This window comes from Ranitomeya variabilis, chromosome 1 (assembly GCF_051348905.1).
Source record: "Ranitomeya variabilis isolate aRanVar5 chromosome 1, aRanVar5.hap1, whole genome shotgun sequence".
NCBI lineage: Eukaryota > Metazoa > Chordata > Amphibia > Anura > Dendrobatidae > Ranitomeya > Ranitomeya variabilis.
In genome coordinates this window covers 769,849,989-769,864,351 of record NC_135232.1, presented here as the reverse complement: position 1 = coordinate 769,864,351, position 14,363 = coordinate 769,849,989, and positions in this window count along the sequence as shown.

Here is a 14,363-nt window from a genome sequence, read left to right as displayed (position 1 = left end):
TCCAAGCAATAATTTTTGTATTAAACCTGACAAAGAAAAATGGTTAAAACTAAAAAAAACCCAGTGCTTTCAGACCTCAAATAATGCAAAGAAAACAAGTTCATAATCATTTATAAACAACAATACTAATGTTTTAACTCAGGAAGAGTTCAGAAATCAATATTTTGTGGAATAACCATGATTTTTAATATCAGCTTTCATGCGTCTTAGCATATTTTCCACCAGTCTTTCACACTGCTTCTGGCGCAAAAAATTGAAGCAGTTCTTCTTTGTTTGATGGCTTGCGACTATCAATAATCCTCTTGATTACATTCCATAAGTTTTCAATGGGGTTCACGTCTGGAGATTGGGTTGCCCATGACAGGGTTTTGATGTTGTGGTCTCTTAATTTTTGCCAGAACTGTATATGTCCCCAATCTAGGTATACATGGCCCCCTCATCCCTATCCTGGTATGGATGACCCCCTCATCTCTATCCTGGTATCCATGGCCCCCTCATCCCTATTCTGGTGTGCATGGTGCCCATCCCTATCTCTGCTGTAGAACATCATGGGAAAGATAGTTATTCTCCTATTTTCAATATCCATTGCACTAAGAGCAATTTAGCCCTTCCAGAAACTGTCATCATCACAGCATGACTATTAGTATAATCTCAGTGCCAGGTAGGTTGTACAGTAAGTAGCTAGTATCACTACTTATCGCTTATCAGCAGGGCAGCAGTCAGTTTCCTGCACTAAAAGTCAGCACGATTTACCTTTTACAAAACTTGCCCCTTATCCTCAACACTAGCTGGCAGCAGCACTCAACACATACAGTACTGGCACACTCACAGTGCTGGCCAGCGATCTACTGGTAGATGAATTCCCTGAGGGATTTTCTACCAGCTTAATGTTGATTGCTCTTCTGCAGCACAGCTATCAGTCAATGTGTGCCCTCTCTAGCACAGTGAATGTGTTAATACTATTATATGTTGCGACTGATTGATGATGGATGAGATATAGGTGTTAGCTCTCTATGTTCTCAGGGTTCTGGCTAAGGACTTCCCACTTTTGTCGCCATGTTCATAATAATTACAGTGGTATCTGATGAGATCAGCGTTTGCTTTATGTATGAGTAGGGAACGTAATGATTCACATTTTATTATTAATGACTTTCTCATATCATCAGACGGGTGATGTTTATGTGAACTTTCTAGGTTTTCAATCTCTCCCAAAAGACCAGTGATCTCCAGAGAGCGTTCTCGCTTTTTACGAGCGCCATGCTTAATGAGGATTCCCCTAATCACACACTTGTGCCCCTCCCCACACAATACAGGGGTCCACCCCTTCCACAGCATTAAGCGCAAAGTATGTGTCAAGGGACTCCTGTAGTTTGGTTCTCACAATAGGGTCATCTAGAAGAGATGCATTCAGATGCCTATGGCACTGTTTTACTCTAAAGGCTGGAATACACTCCCTTGGAGTTATCTATAGATGGGTTGAGGGCTGTGTTAAATTCACCTCCTAGAATCTGAATACCCTCTAGTTGTTCTAGATAAGTGTAGTGTGATTTGTCCTGACCAAAACTGGGTAGATATAGGGAGGCAAATGTGACCCTAAGAGAACCGATCAGACCTTTTACCATTAGCAGATGGCTCTCTCCATCAGTGTGAGTCTCAGTGAATGTCCATGTAACTGACCGTGAGATGAGGATACAAAAACTTCTGGATTCAGAATCGGGTGTAGGGCTGTGGTAACCTATGGGGAACCTTTGAATCGAGATCTTGTAGGATTTGTTTTGACAGAAATGGGTTTCCTGTAGAAATGCTACATCTATCTTTTGTTTATATGAAAGATTCAGTAAGATAGACCTTTTCTCAGGGCTATGTAGGCCTTGGACATTTAAGGAGCTGATTGTAAGTTCCAATTGATGCTCTGGCTACAATATTATATTGGGTTGGGACAAGTATTCAGTTACAGAAGAGGGTAAGGTATAAACACAAGGGAGAGACACACTATCAGAAGATGAATGAGTAGGCGTGAGGAAAAGAAGAGAGAAAGAAAAAAAGAAAAGAAAGTAAGAAAATAAAGGATATTACAATAGACACCCCACCGACTATGGAGTAGATTATTCAAATAGAAAGATGAAAAAAGAAAAGAACAAAGCTATCGCTAATTATCCAGGCAAAAATCCTGGGTAGCCTACAATCTCTTGGAAGCAATGGAAGGGGCAAACCGCGGTTAGACAAAAACCAGGGGGAAAGGGTGCCGAATGTCATTGGACATCTATTAGTTAAAACACTGAGCCAAAACCATAAACCCACCCACCAGCCACTCGGGGAAGTCCCTGCCGGGTGAGGGGAGGTACGATCATTTAAATCTTTAACAGTGTTTTAATGTCTATTCCTTGAAAACTAAAATGAAACAGCGTCAATTTTACATGTACGGTAAATAAATACACAAAAACATAGAAATGAACTACACATTATATAGATAGTATTAAATTTTTCCCTCCATCCTCTTTTCCTTTTTCCCCCCTTATATATCCCACCCATATCCTCCGCTATCCCATTCTCCTGATGGAAATCTGTATAACCTTTAAAACTCTAAACCCATATGTTTTCAGTTAATGTCTCAGACTCCAACTAAACTATCCAGTGATATCTTCTGGCTATTGAAAGGGAAACAAAGGATATAGGAAAATAACCAATTTGGTGAAAAACTATAATTGTAGGGTAGCATTTTGGGTGTCAGGCAAATCATCCGGTATTATAAGTTAGGGAGACTCGTAAACTTAGTCAAGTTGGATCTTGTGAAGAACGGTCATGACGTCTTTGATGGAGATGTTGCTGTAGAGGAGGGTATCTGTGTGTTACAAGCCAGTTGGGGAAGGGATTCCTGGCCCACAAAGTTGAAGCTCATGGGCAGATCTGCATGTCTTTTGAGAAAAAAGGTTGAGTTAGGTGTCGAGTTCCCACCGCTGTACAGGGGGAATCTCAAACCATGTCCGCTGTGGTCTCCCTTTCTCCTCCAGCCGTGAAACCTGCTCAGCGGAGATGCTGATCCCAGCGTCTGGCTCAAGCTGATACTGTGTGAATGGTTACTGCTGCCTTTCCAAGCTCTGCCTTTGTAGCCAGCACTGATCAGCAGCAAGCAGGCCTTTCTGGGACTAAGTCCTGCTTTTCCCATACCGAGCATGCCCACGGGACGACCTCCCATTGGAGGTCGGGGGTCACATGCTCAGGTCCTGTTGCGGCTCCTATTGGACCATCAGGAAGGTCCCGGAGCGCTACTGCTATAAAAGGTTCACATGGCCGCTCGGCCATGCGCTAGTGAAAACTTATTTACTTGTGTGTGTGTAGATGAATGCCTGTCGGTGGATGAAAGCTCCGAATCATTCCCATCCCTAGTGTTGTTGCCTGCTCGCGAATGGTGGAAGCTACCTAGTGCCAGACAGTGCAACTCTGCAGATCCAGCACACAATTTAGCATCTCTCAGCAGCGACCACCAGTGCCACGCCATGCGCTTAGTGTGCTTTCCTGGCCCTGGTTAGGGTGGTTAGTGTCGTCCGCCAGAGCGGTGTTGTACGCACTCTTGTGCGATAAATTATTATTACTTGAGTTCTATCCCTGACACCACAGTAATGGTGTCGAGCGTAAGCGGTCTAGAGGAACGCTTTCCCCGTATCTTGGGACAGAGTTCTGTGACCCTTTACTTGTGCTCTCTGTGCGGTATCGCGGCCCTGTGACGCAACAGAGTTTGCTTCCTTCATACCGGGTGAAGCTAACCCGTGTGTATTCACATTATGCCGCCATCTAGTCCGCCATTACCGAGCAGCAGGAGTCCTTTCTGCACAGTGGACCCCGGACTGCGAACACACCTCATATCCTCTCTAAATATTATTTGGTGCGTTCTGCCAGTCCTAACAGGTTGTTCTTTCCTTTTTCACAAGGAGATGATGGGGTGTTCCCAGCTTTAGGTGGCTCCAATTTCTCATATCTTTGAAAGTAGAAGCTGAAGGAGATATTTCATGTAGAGGGTACGTCCAGAGACATTCGGGAAGAGTTTGACCTCTGCACCTTCCATAGTTATGGAGTAGGCTGACCAAGCACAGCAAAAGATATCTTCCTTATCTGTGAAGTAGTGAAGTCTGCACAATATGTCTCTTGGGTTGGTAGGGTCTATCGGGTCCATTCTAGTGACTCTGTGCACTCTATCTATCGTGTATGGTGCAACTAGAGGTCTCTTGGTGACCATATTGAAAAGGGTAGTGATAAAAGTCTTAGGGTACTGTCACACAGTGGCACTTTTGTCGCTACGACGGTACGATCCGTGACGTTCCAGCGATATCCATACGATATCGCTGTGTCTGACACGCAGCAGCGATCAGGGACCCTGCTGAGAATCGTACGTCGTAGCAGATCGTTTGGAATTTTCTTTCGTCGCTGGATCTCCCGCTGTCATCGTTGGATCGGTGTGTGTGACACCGATCCAACGATGCGTTCGCTTGTAACCAGGGTAAACATCGGGTTACTAAGCGCAGGGCCGCGCTTAGTAACCCGATGTTTACCCTGGTTACCATTGTAAAAGTAAAAAAAAAAAAACGTACATACTCACATTCCGGTGTCCGTCAGGTCCCTTGCAGTCTGCTTCCCGCTCTGACTGACTGCCGGCCGGAATGTAAGAGCAGAGCACAGCAGTGACGTCACCGCTGTGATCTGCTTTCACTTTACGGCGGCACTCAGTCAGAGCGGGAAGCAGACGGCAAGGGACCTGACGGACACCGGAATGTGAGTATGTACGTTTTTTTTTTTTTTACTTTTATGATGGTAACCAGGGTAAACATCGGGTTACTAAGCGCGGCCCTGCGCTTAGTAACCCGATGTTTACCCTGGTTACCCGGGGTGTTATGATCCTAGTGGCAAGGATCGCAAGTAGGACTAGCTAAGTAACTAAACCGACTACAAACTCTGGGGAAGTGGTAACTGAATTGACCGCAACCTGATCCTATCCGCAAACAACTATAGGCAGCCGTGGAACGTTACCTGAAAATCCTAGACGTCTCTTCACGGCCTGAGAAACTGACTATTCCTAGAGGGAACGAAAGTCCTCACTTGCCTCAGTGAAATGACCCCAAAGATATAGAATAGCCCCCCACAAATATTAACGGTGAGTTAAGGGGAAAGCACAAACGCAGAGATGAAATTAGATTTAGCAAATGAGGCCCGCTAACACTAGAAAGCAGAAAATAGAAAGGGAACTGTGCGGTCAATTAAAAACCCTATTCAAAATATCCACGCAGAGATCGCTCGAGCCCCCGCACCAACTAACGGTGCGGGGGAAGCAACTCTGTACCCCAGAGCAAACCAGCAGAAGAAATCACATATTAGCAAGCTGGACTAAACTCATCATACACAGAAATAATATTGCAGACTGATGAGCAAAAAATAATTAAACAGAACTTAGCTTCTCCTGAAGAGACTGAAACCGAAGATAATCAGGAGTAATCCGAATAGCACTGAGTACATTGACAGCCGGCAACAAGTGGAAGTGAAACAGAGCTAAATAGGAAACTCCCAAGTGAATAACGAGGCAGCTGATCAGCCACAGACCCGCAGGATAACAAACAAAGCCACCAGGGGGAGCCCAAAACAAAAGTCACCCAATACCACCTGTGACCACAAGAGGGAGCCTGAAAACAGAGTTCACAACAGTACCCCCCCCTTGAGGAGGGGTCACTGAACCCTCATCTAAACCCCCAGGGCGATCAGGGTGAGCCACATGGAAGGCACGAACCAAATCGGCCGCATGAACATCAGAGGCAACAACCCAGGAATTATCCTCCTGACCATAGCCCTTCCATTTAACCAAATACTGAAGCCTCCATCTAGAAATACGAGAATCCAAGATCTTCTCCACCACGTATTCCAATTCTCCCTCAACCAGCACAGGGGCAGGAGGCTCAACCGGAGGACGCACTGGCACCACATACCTCCGCAACAACGACCGATGAAACACATTATGAATAGCAAACGATGCAGGGAGGTCCAAACGAAATGACACAGGGTTAAGGACTTCCAAAATCTTATAAGGACCGATAAACCGAGGCTTGAACTTAGGAGAGGAGACCTTCATAGGAGCAAAGCGAGAAGACAACCACACCAAGTCCCCAACGCGAAGTCGGGGACCCACACAGCGACGGCGGTTGGCAAAGCGCTGAGCCTTCTCTTGTGACAGCTTCAAATTGTCCACAACATGATTCCAAATCTGATGCAACCTATCCACCACATCATCCACTCCAGGACAGTCAGAAGGCTCCACCTGACCCGAGGAAAAACGAGGATGAAACCCCGAATTACAAAAAAAAGGAGAAACCAAAGTAGCAGAACTAGCCCGATTATTAAGGGCAAACTCGGCCAATGGCAAAAAAGTCACCCAGTCGTCCTGATCAGCAGAAACAAAACATCTCAAATAGGTTTCCAAGGTCTGATTAGTTCGTTCGGTTTGGCCATTCGTCTGAGGATGGAAGGCCGACGAAAAAGACAAATCAATGCCCATCTTAGCGCAAAAGGTCCGCCAAAATCTAGACACAAACTGGGATCCTCTGTCGGAAACAATATTTTCAGGGATCCCATGCAAACGAACCACATTTTGAAAAAACAGCGGAACCAACTCGGAGGAGGAAGGCAACTTAGGCAAGGGCACCAAATGGACCATTTTAGAAAAACGATCACACACCACCCAGATGACAGACATTCTCTGAGAGACAGGGAGATCCGAAATAAAATCCATGGAAATGTGCATCCAAGGACTCTTCGGGACAGGCAAAGGTAACAGCAAACCACTGGCATGAGAACAGCAAGGCTTAGCCCGAGCACAAATTCCACAAGACTGCACAAAGGAACGCACATCCCGCGACAAGGAAGGCCACCAAAAGGACCTGGCCACCAAATCTCTGGTACCAAATATTCCAGGATGGCCTGCCAACACTGAAGAATGAACCTCGGAAATAACTCTGCTGGTCCATCTATCCGGGACAAACAGTCTCTCCGGTGGACAACGGTCAGGTCTATCCGCCTGAAACTCCTGCAGCACTCGTCGCAAATCTGGGGAGATGGCAGACAAAATCACCCCTTCTCTGAGAATACCAGCCGGCTCTGAATCTCCAGGAGAGTCAGGCACAAAACTCCTAGAAAGAGCATCAGCCTTTACATTCTTCGAACCAGGCAGGTACGAGACCACGAAATCAAAACGAGAGAAAAACAACGACCAACGAGCCTGTCTAGGATTCAGCCGCTTGGCCGACTCGAGATAAATCAGATTCTTGTGATCAGTCAAGACCACCACACGATGCTTAGCTCCCTCGAGCCAATGTCGCCACTCCTCAAATGCCCACTTCATAGCCAACAACTCCCGATTACCGACATCATAATTCCGCTCGGCAGGTGAAAACTTTCTTGAAAAGAAAGCACATGGCTTCATCACAGAGCCATCGGCGCTTCTCTGTGACAAAACAGCCCCCGCTCCAATCTCGGAAGCATCAACCTCGACCTGGAAAGGAAGAGAGACATCTGGCTGACATAAGACCGGAGCCGAAGAAAACCGGCGCTTCAGCTCCCGAAAGGCCTCCACAGCCGCAGGAGACCAGTTAGTAACATCAGAACCTTTCTTGGTCAAATCCGTCAAAGGCTTAACAACACCAGAAAAATTAGCGATGAAGCGACGGTAAAAATTAGCAAAACCCAAGAACTTCTGAAGACTCTTAACAGATGTAGGCTGCGTCCAGTCATGAATAGCCTGAACCTTGACTGGGTCCATCTCAATAGTAGAAGGAGAAAAAATGAAACCCAAAAAAGAAACCTTCTGGACTCCAAAAAGACATTTTGAGCCCTTCACAAATAAAGCATTGGCACGCAGGACCTGAAACACCATCCTGACCTGCTTAACATGGGACTCCCAATCATCAGAAAAAAACAGAATATCATCCAGATACACAATCATAAATTTATCCAGATATTCGCGGAAGATGTCGTGCATAAAAGACTGAAAGATAGAAGGAGCGTTAGAAAGTCCAAAAGGCATCACCAAGTACTCAAAATGACCTTCGGGCGTATTAAATGCAGTTTTCCATTCATCACCCTGCTTATTACGCACAAGGTTATACGCACCACGAAGATCTATCTTGGTGAACCAACTAGACCCCTTAATGCGAGCAAACAGATCAGATAACAATGGCAAAGGATACTGAAATTTGACCGTGATTTTACTTAGAAGGCGATAATCAATACAAGGTCTCAGAGAACCATCCTTCTTAGCCACAAAAAAGAACCCCGCACCTAGAGGGGAGGAGGAGGGGCGAATAAGTCCTTTCTCCAAAGACTCCTTTATATAACTCCGCATGGCAGCATGCTCCGGCACTGACAAATTGAAAAGTCGTCCCTTAGGAAACTTACTACCAGGAATCAAATTTATAGCACAATCACAATCCCTATGAGGAGGTAGAGAACTGAGTTTGGGCTCATCAAATACATCCTGGTAGTCTGACAAAAACGCAGGGACTTCAGAAGGAGTGGATGAAGCAATTGACACCACAGGAGCGTCGCCATGAATTCCCTGACAACCCCAACTTGACACAGACATTGCTTTCCCCCTCGAGCCAATGCGAAGGCCCAATCTTGAGGGTCACCACACAAGAAAGAAATTATAATTTTAATTTGCTGAACGGAATCACCAGAGGAACGAGGTTTTTAAAGAAAGAAACAATTTACAATTGTTCTTAAAATTCAGGAACCTAGATCTATCTCCAGAAAACAACTCCGGAATAGGTATTCTAGGCTCTGACATAGGACTGTGAACAACAAAATCCTGAATACTTTGTACCCTTGCAGCAAGATGATCTACACTGGAGGCCAAACTCTGAATATCCATATCAGCAGCTGAGTTCAGAGCCACACCAAGATTAAGAGGAGGAGAGAAGCTAGACACACAGCAGCTAGACACACGGCAAAAAAAAAAAAAAAATTCTCAAGGCTTCTTTTCTCCTGCTTCTGCCATGCAATTAACACTTTACCGGCCGGCTGTACTGTTATGATCCTAGTGGCAAGGATCGCAAGTAGGACTAGCTAAGTAACTAAACCGACTACAAACTCTGGGGAAGTGGTAACTGAATTGACCGCAACCTGATCCTATCCGCAAACAACTATAGGCAGCCGTGGAACGTTACCTGAAAATCCTAGACGTCTCTTCACGGCCTGAGAAACTGACTATTCCTAGAGGGAACGAAAGTCCTCAGTTGCCTCAGTGAAATGACCCCAAAGATATAGAATAGCCCCCCACAAATATTAACGGTGAGTTAGGGGAAAGCACAAACGCAGAGATGAAATTAGATTTAGCAAATGAGGCCCGCTAACACTAGAAAGCAGAAAATAGAAAGGGAACTGTGCGGTCAATTAAAAACCCTATTCAAAATATCCACGCAGAGATCGCTCGAGCCCCCGCACCAACTAACGGTGCGGGGGAAGCAACTCTGTACCCAAGAGCAAACCAGCAGAAGAAATCACATATTAGCAAGCTGGATTAAACTCATCATACACAGAAATAATATTGCAGACTGATGAGCAAAAAATAATTAAACAGAACTTAGCTTCTCCTGAAGAGACTGAAACCGAAGATAATCAGGAGTAATCAGAATAGCACTGAGTACATTGACAGCCGGCAACAAGTGGAAGTGAAACAGAGCTAAATAGGAAACTCCCAAGTGAATAACGAGGCAGCTGATCAGCCACAGACCCGCAGGATAACAAACAAAGCCACCAGGGGGAGCCCAAAACAAAAGTTACCCAATACCACCTGTGACCACAAGAGGGAGCCTGAAAACAGAGTTCACAACACCGGGGCCTTCGGCATCGTTGGTCGCTGGAGAGCGGTCTGTGTGACAGCTCTCCAGCGACCACACAATGACTTTCCAACGATCACGGCCAGGTCGTATCGCTGGTCGTGATCGCTGGAAAGTTGCAGAGTGTGACAGTACCCTTAAGATCTTCCTGACCCGTACTCTCCAGCATCTCCTTAATACAAATATTGTTTCTCCACCTCCTGTTTTCTTGATCATTGAAGAGAACGGTCAGATTTTGTATCTGGAAGTCAAGAATCTCATGTTTGCTCTCTATCATGTGGATCTGGTTGGAAAGGTTCTTTGAGGTTTCCTCAGTCGTTGAGATCCTGTATGACAGCTGGTTAATGTCCTCTTGTATAAAATCAATAGCGTGTTGATGTGAGGCTTCAATCCTCTGAGCCAGAAAGTTTGAATCCTGCTTTGTTGCTAAAGCCTGTATTCATTCCTGTAATACTTGAAGGTCTGAGCACCATTTGGATGGAGAACTTGCACTGTGTGCTGATGTAGATTGTGACAGGTCTACCGTTTCAATACGTAGCTTAGAAGTTTCTAGAGACTTGCGAATGGTGGTGTTTTCGATAGAAGTGACACTCTGGGACATATGAGAGGTATCTCAGGACTGTTGTGTGATTCCCTTTGAACCATCAGTTAAGTTAGGCATTGGTGTCATTTTTGGCAAAGAGGGGTTAGCAACATCTAAAGTATTACGTAAGAAAAAACATCAAATTTTTTTCCGGGCATACCCACATGCAAAGGATAAAGTCCATGACAGATGTCCAGAGTCGTGGGGCACAGTCAATGTGGGGTCTAACTCCACCATGATGTGGGAGTGTACTCAATCTCCCTTATTTATCAATTTGCTTCAGTGCAGTGTCTGCCAGAGCCCTGATATTATAATCTGCCCTCCAGAGGCGTAGCTGGAGTTTCAGCTCGGGGGGGGGGGTGCGAAACATCTGAGTGGGCCCCTATCTCTTGATTACATCTATGGTGGCACACTTTAATCAAGGGTATAGGGGAACCTCAGCAGATGATCCTGCTGTAACTGAAAATAAATCAGTACAAAAAGACCAACACTACCGCCATATGTTGAAAAGATATTACAGTACAATAACAAATAGTGACATACAGTTGACGTTCCTTCTTATGGAATCTTTCACTTCTCCCGTCTTTTCCATCTTGCTCAGACTGACATGATGACTTCTCCAGCCAGGACTCTACTGCAAAGATTACAACAAAGACACATTTTAATTCTCACATTTCCAGCATCGCTCCAATCTATCCCCAACCTGCACAAACTCCTCGTCCTGCTGATACCCCAATACTGAGCCACTGCTGCCGTATGTGTCCCTATTACTGCACCTACTTTGTGGCACAAAGCGTTCCTCATACTTCCCCACATAATAATGCCACCACTGTGCCTCTTACATAGTAATACCGTAGTGTCCACACTGTATGATGGCCTCCACAGTAGCCTTTAAACTGTATAATGGCCCTCACATTAGCTATCATAATGTATAATGGCCCTTACATTAGTTTCCAGGCTGTATAATGGGCCCCACATTAGCTCCCATGCTGTATAATGGCCCCGCATTAGATCGCATGCTGTATAATGGCCCCCGCATTAGCTCCCAGGCTGTATAATGGACCCCACATTAGATCCCAGGCTGTATAATGGGCCCCGCTTTAGTTCCCAGGCTGTATAATGGGCCCCGCATTAGTTCCCAGGCTGTATAATGGGCCCCACATTAGTTCCCAGGATGTAAAATGGCCCCCGCATTAGCTCCCAGGCTGTATAATGGACCCCACATTAGATCCCAGGCTGTATAATGGGCCCCGCTTTAGTTCCCAGGCTGTATAATGGGCCCCGCATTAGTTCCCAGGCTGTATAATGGGCTCCACATTAGTTCCCAGGATGTAAAATGGACCACGCATTAGCTCCCATGCTGTATAATGGCCCCCACATTAGTTGCCAGGCTGTATAATGGCCCCTGCATTAGCTGCAAGGCTGTATAATAGCCCCCGCATTGGCTGCCAGGCTGTATAATAGCCAATGCATTAGCTCCCATGCTGTATAATGGCCCCAGCATTAGTTCCCAGGCTGTATAATGGGCCCCACATTAGTTCCCAGGCTGTATAATGGGCCCCACATTAGTTCCCAGGCTGTATAATGGGACCCGCTTTATGTCCCAGGATGTATAATGGGCCCCGAATTAGTTCCCAGGCTGTATAGTGGACCACGCATTAGCTCCCATGCTGTATAATGGCCCCTGCATTAGTTCCCAGGCTGTATAATGTGCCCCACTTTAGTTCCCAGGCTGTATAAAGATCCCTGCATTAGCTCCCATGCTATGTAATGGACCGCGCACTAGCCCCCACGCTGTATAATGGGCCCTGAATTAGTCCCCAGACCCCAATTTAGCTCCCATGTGGTGTTGTGGCGTCCACTTTATCTCCCACGCCTTGGATTCTAGTCTCTGTCTGTCCCTTTCTGTTGGCTGCAACGTGCAGTATGAGTATAAGCCCTGAATGTATCCAGGTAACCCTAAAAGTAATACTCTTGTCTGGAAAGAGGGGAACAGAAAGAAAGAGAAAAGAAGAAGAAAGAGGGAGAGGTAAAATATCACACATGTAAAGAAGAAAGTGCACCCCTCTTCTCTTTTTCCCTTATCCTCCTTTGGGGGCAATGTTATCCAGACTGAGTATACATATGCATTCATATATGATTATCTATACGCACCTACTAGCTGTTCCTATTTTCCTATATTTGGCTTTTTATCATACATATATTTATATCCTTAACTTTGTGGGGGTTTTTTAAATGAAAGGCTTTATAATGGGATGTTCATGTTTGTCACCTTGGATTTACTGATATTAGATGACATAGACACTGGACTGATAGGATCCTGACCCCGGCTACAGGACCACATTACAAGCTATATTTATATACAGTATATGTATGGAGAGAGGAAGAGACACATCATCATCTGTGGTGTCCTGCAACTGGGGTCAGATATTGACCAGTCTTGTCTGTCACTCTATCAGGGGCAGGACGAGATTTATGGCAGCTGCTTTGAAGTCATTTACAGATCGGGTGATGCTGGGAGGATTTGCACTGACAGACACCTATTCTGTTTAAGGCCATGTGCACACGTTCAGTATTTTTTGCGGTTTTTTTTGCGTTTTTTCGCTATAAAAATGTGATAAAAACGCAAAAAAACGCTTACATATGATTCCCATTATTTTCAGTGTATTCGGCATATTTTGTGCACATGCTGCATTTTTTTCCGCGAAAAAATCGCATTGCGGAAAAAAAGCAACATGTTCATTAAATTTGCGGAATTGCGGGGATTCCGCACACCTAGGAGTGCATTGATCTGCTTACTTTCCGCACGGGGCTGTGCCCACCATGCGGGAAGTAAGCAGATTATATGCGGTTGGTACCCAGGGTGGAGGAGAGGAGACTCTCCTCCACGGACTGGGCACCATATAATTGGTCAAAAAAAAAAGAATTAAAATAAAAAATAGTCATATACTCACCTTCGATGGCCCCCGGAGTGTTCCCGCCTCTCACCGCTGCATGCTGCCGCTTCGGTTCCTATAGATGGTGTGGTCACTGGTTCAGGACCTGCGATGACGTCGTTGTCTTGTGATTGGTCGCGAGACCGGTCATGTGACCGCTCACGTGACTGCGACGTCATCGAAGGTCCTGAACCACACCATCTATAGGAACGGACGCCGCTGAGGATATCGGCTATCTGCAGAGGGTGAGTATAACCATTTTTTTATTTTTTTTATTATTTTTAAACATTCTATCTTTTACTATAGATGCTGCATAAGCAGCATCTATAGTAAAAAGTTGGTCACACTTGTCAAACACTATGTTTGACAAGTGTGACCAACCAAGCGATGCTACAGACCGCTTGAAAAACTTTAGCATTCTGCAAGCTAATTACGCTTGCAAAATGCTAAAAAAAACGCAAAAAAACGCAAAAAAAATGCTGATTTCTTGCAGAAAGTTTGCGGTTTTCTTCAGTAAATTTCTGCAAGAAATCCTGACGTGTGCACATACCCTAAAAGTTCAAGCAGCCACCATAAATCTAGTGGCTCAGATAGCAAAACACATACAGGATAAGAATCCTCCAGGACTTGTCAGGAGGGAAGCAGTGTCCTGCCACCTCCTCACTGCGCAGTGCAGACACAAAGGCACCTGCAGCCTCAGCAGTTACTCACAAGCCATCCTGTCTCCTGTCCTGCTCCTCTATGGAGGGAAGAAGCAGCATCCTGAAGTCACTCCAGCAGACACCACACAGCCTGCAATGTGTGCAAGTCTGCAGTATGCCAGAGGCAGCAGGTACAGTGGCGACACCTAGTGTCCTATGGGGCACATGCCCCTCTATAGAACAGACAGCGGTAGTGCAGGGAGATTGTGTCTCCCTGCTCTACCGCACAGCATGCCAATATAATTAAGGATAGCTTAGCTCCCGTTGGGCC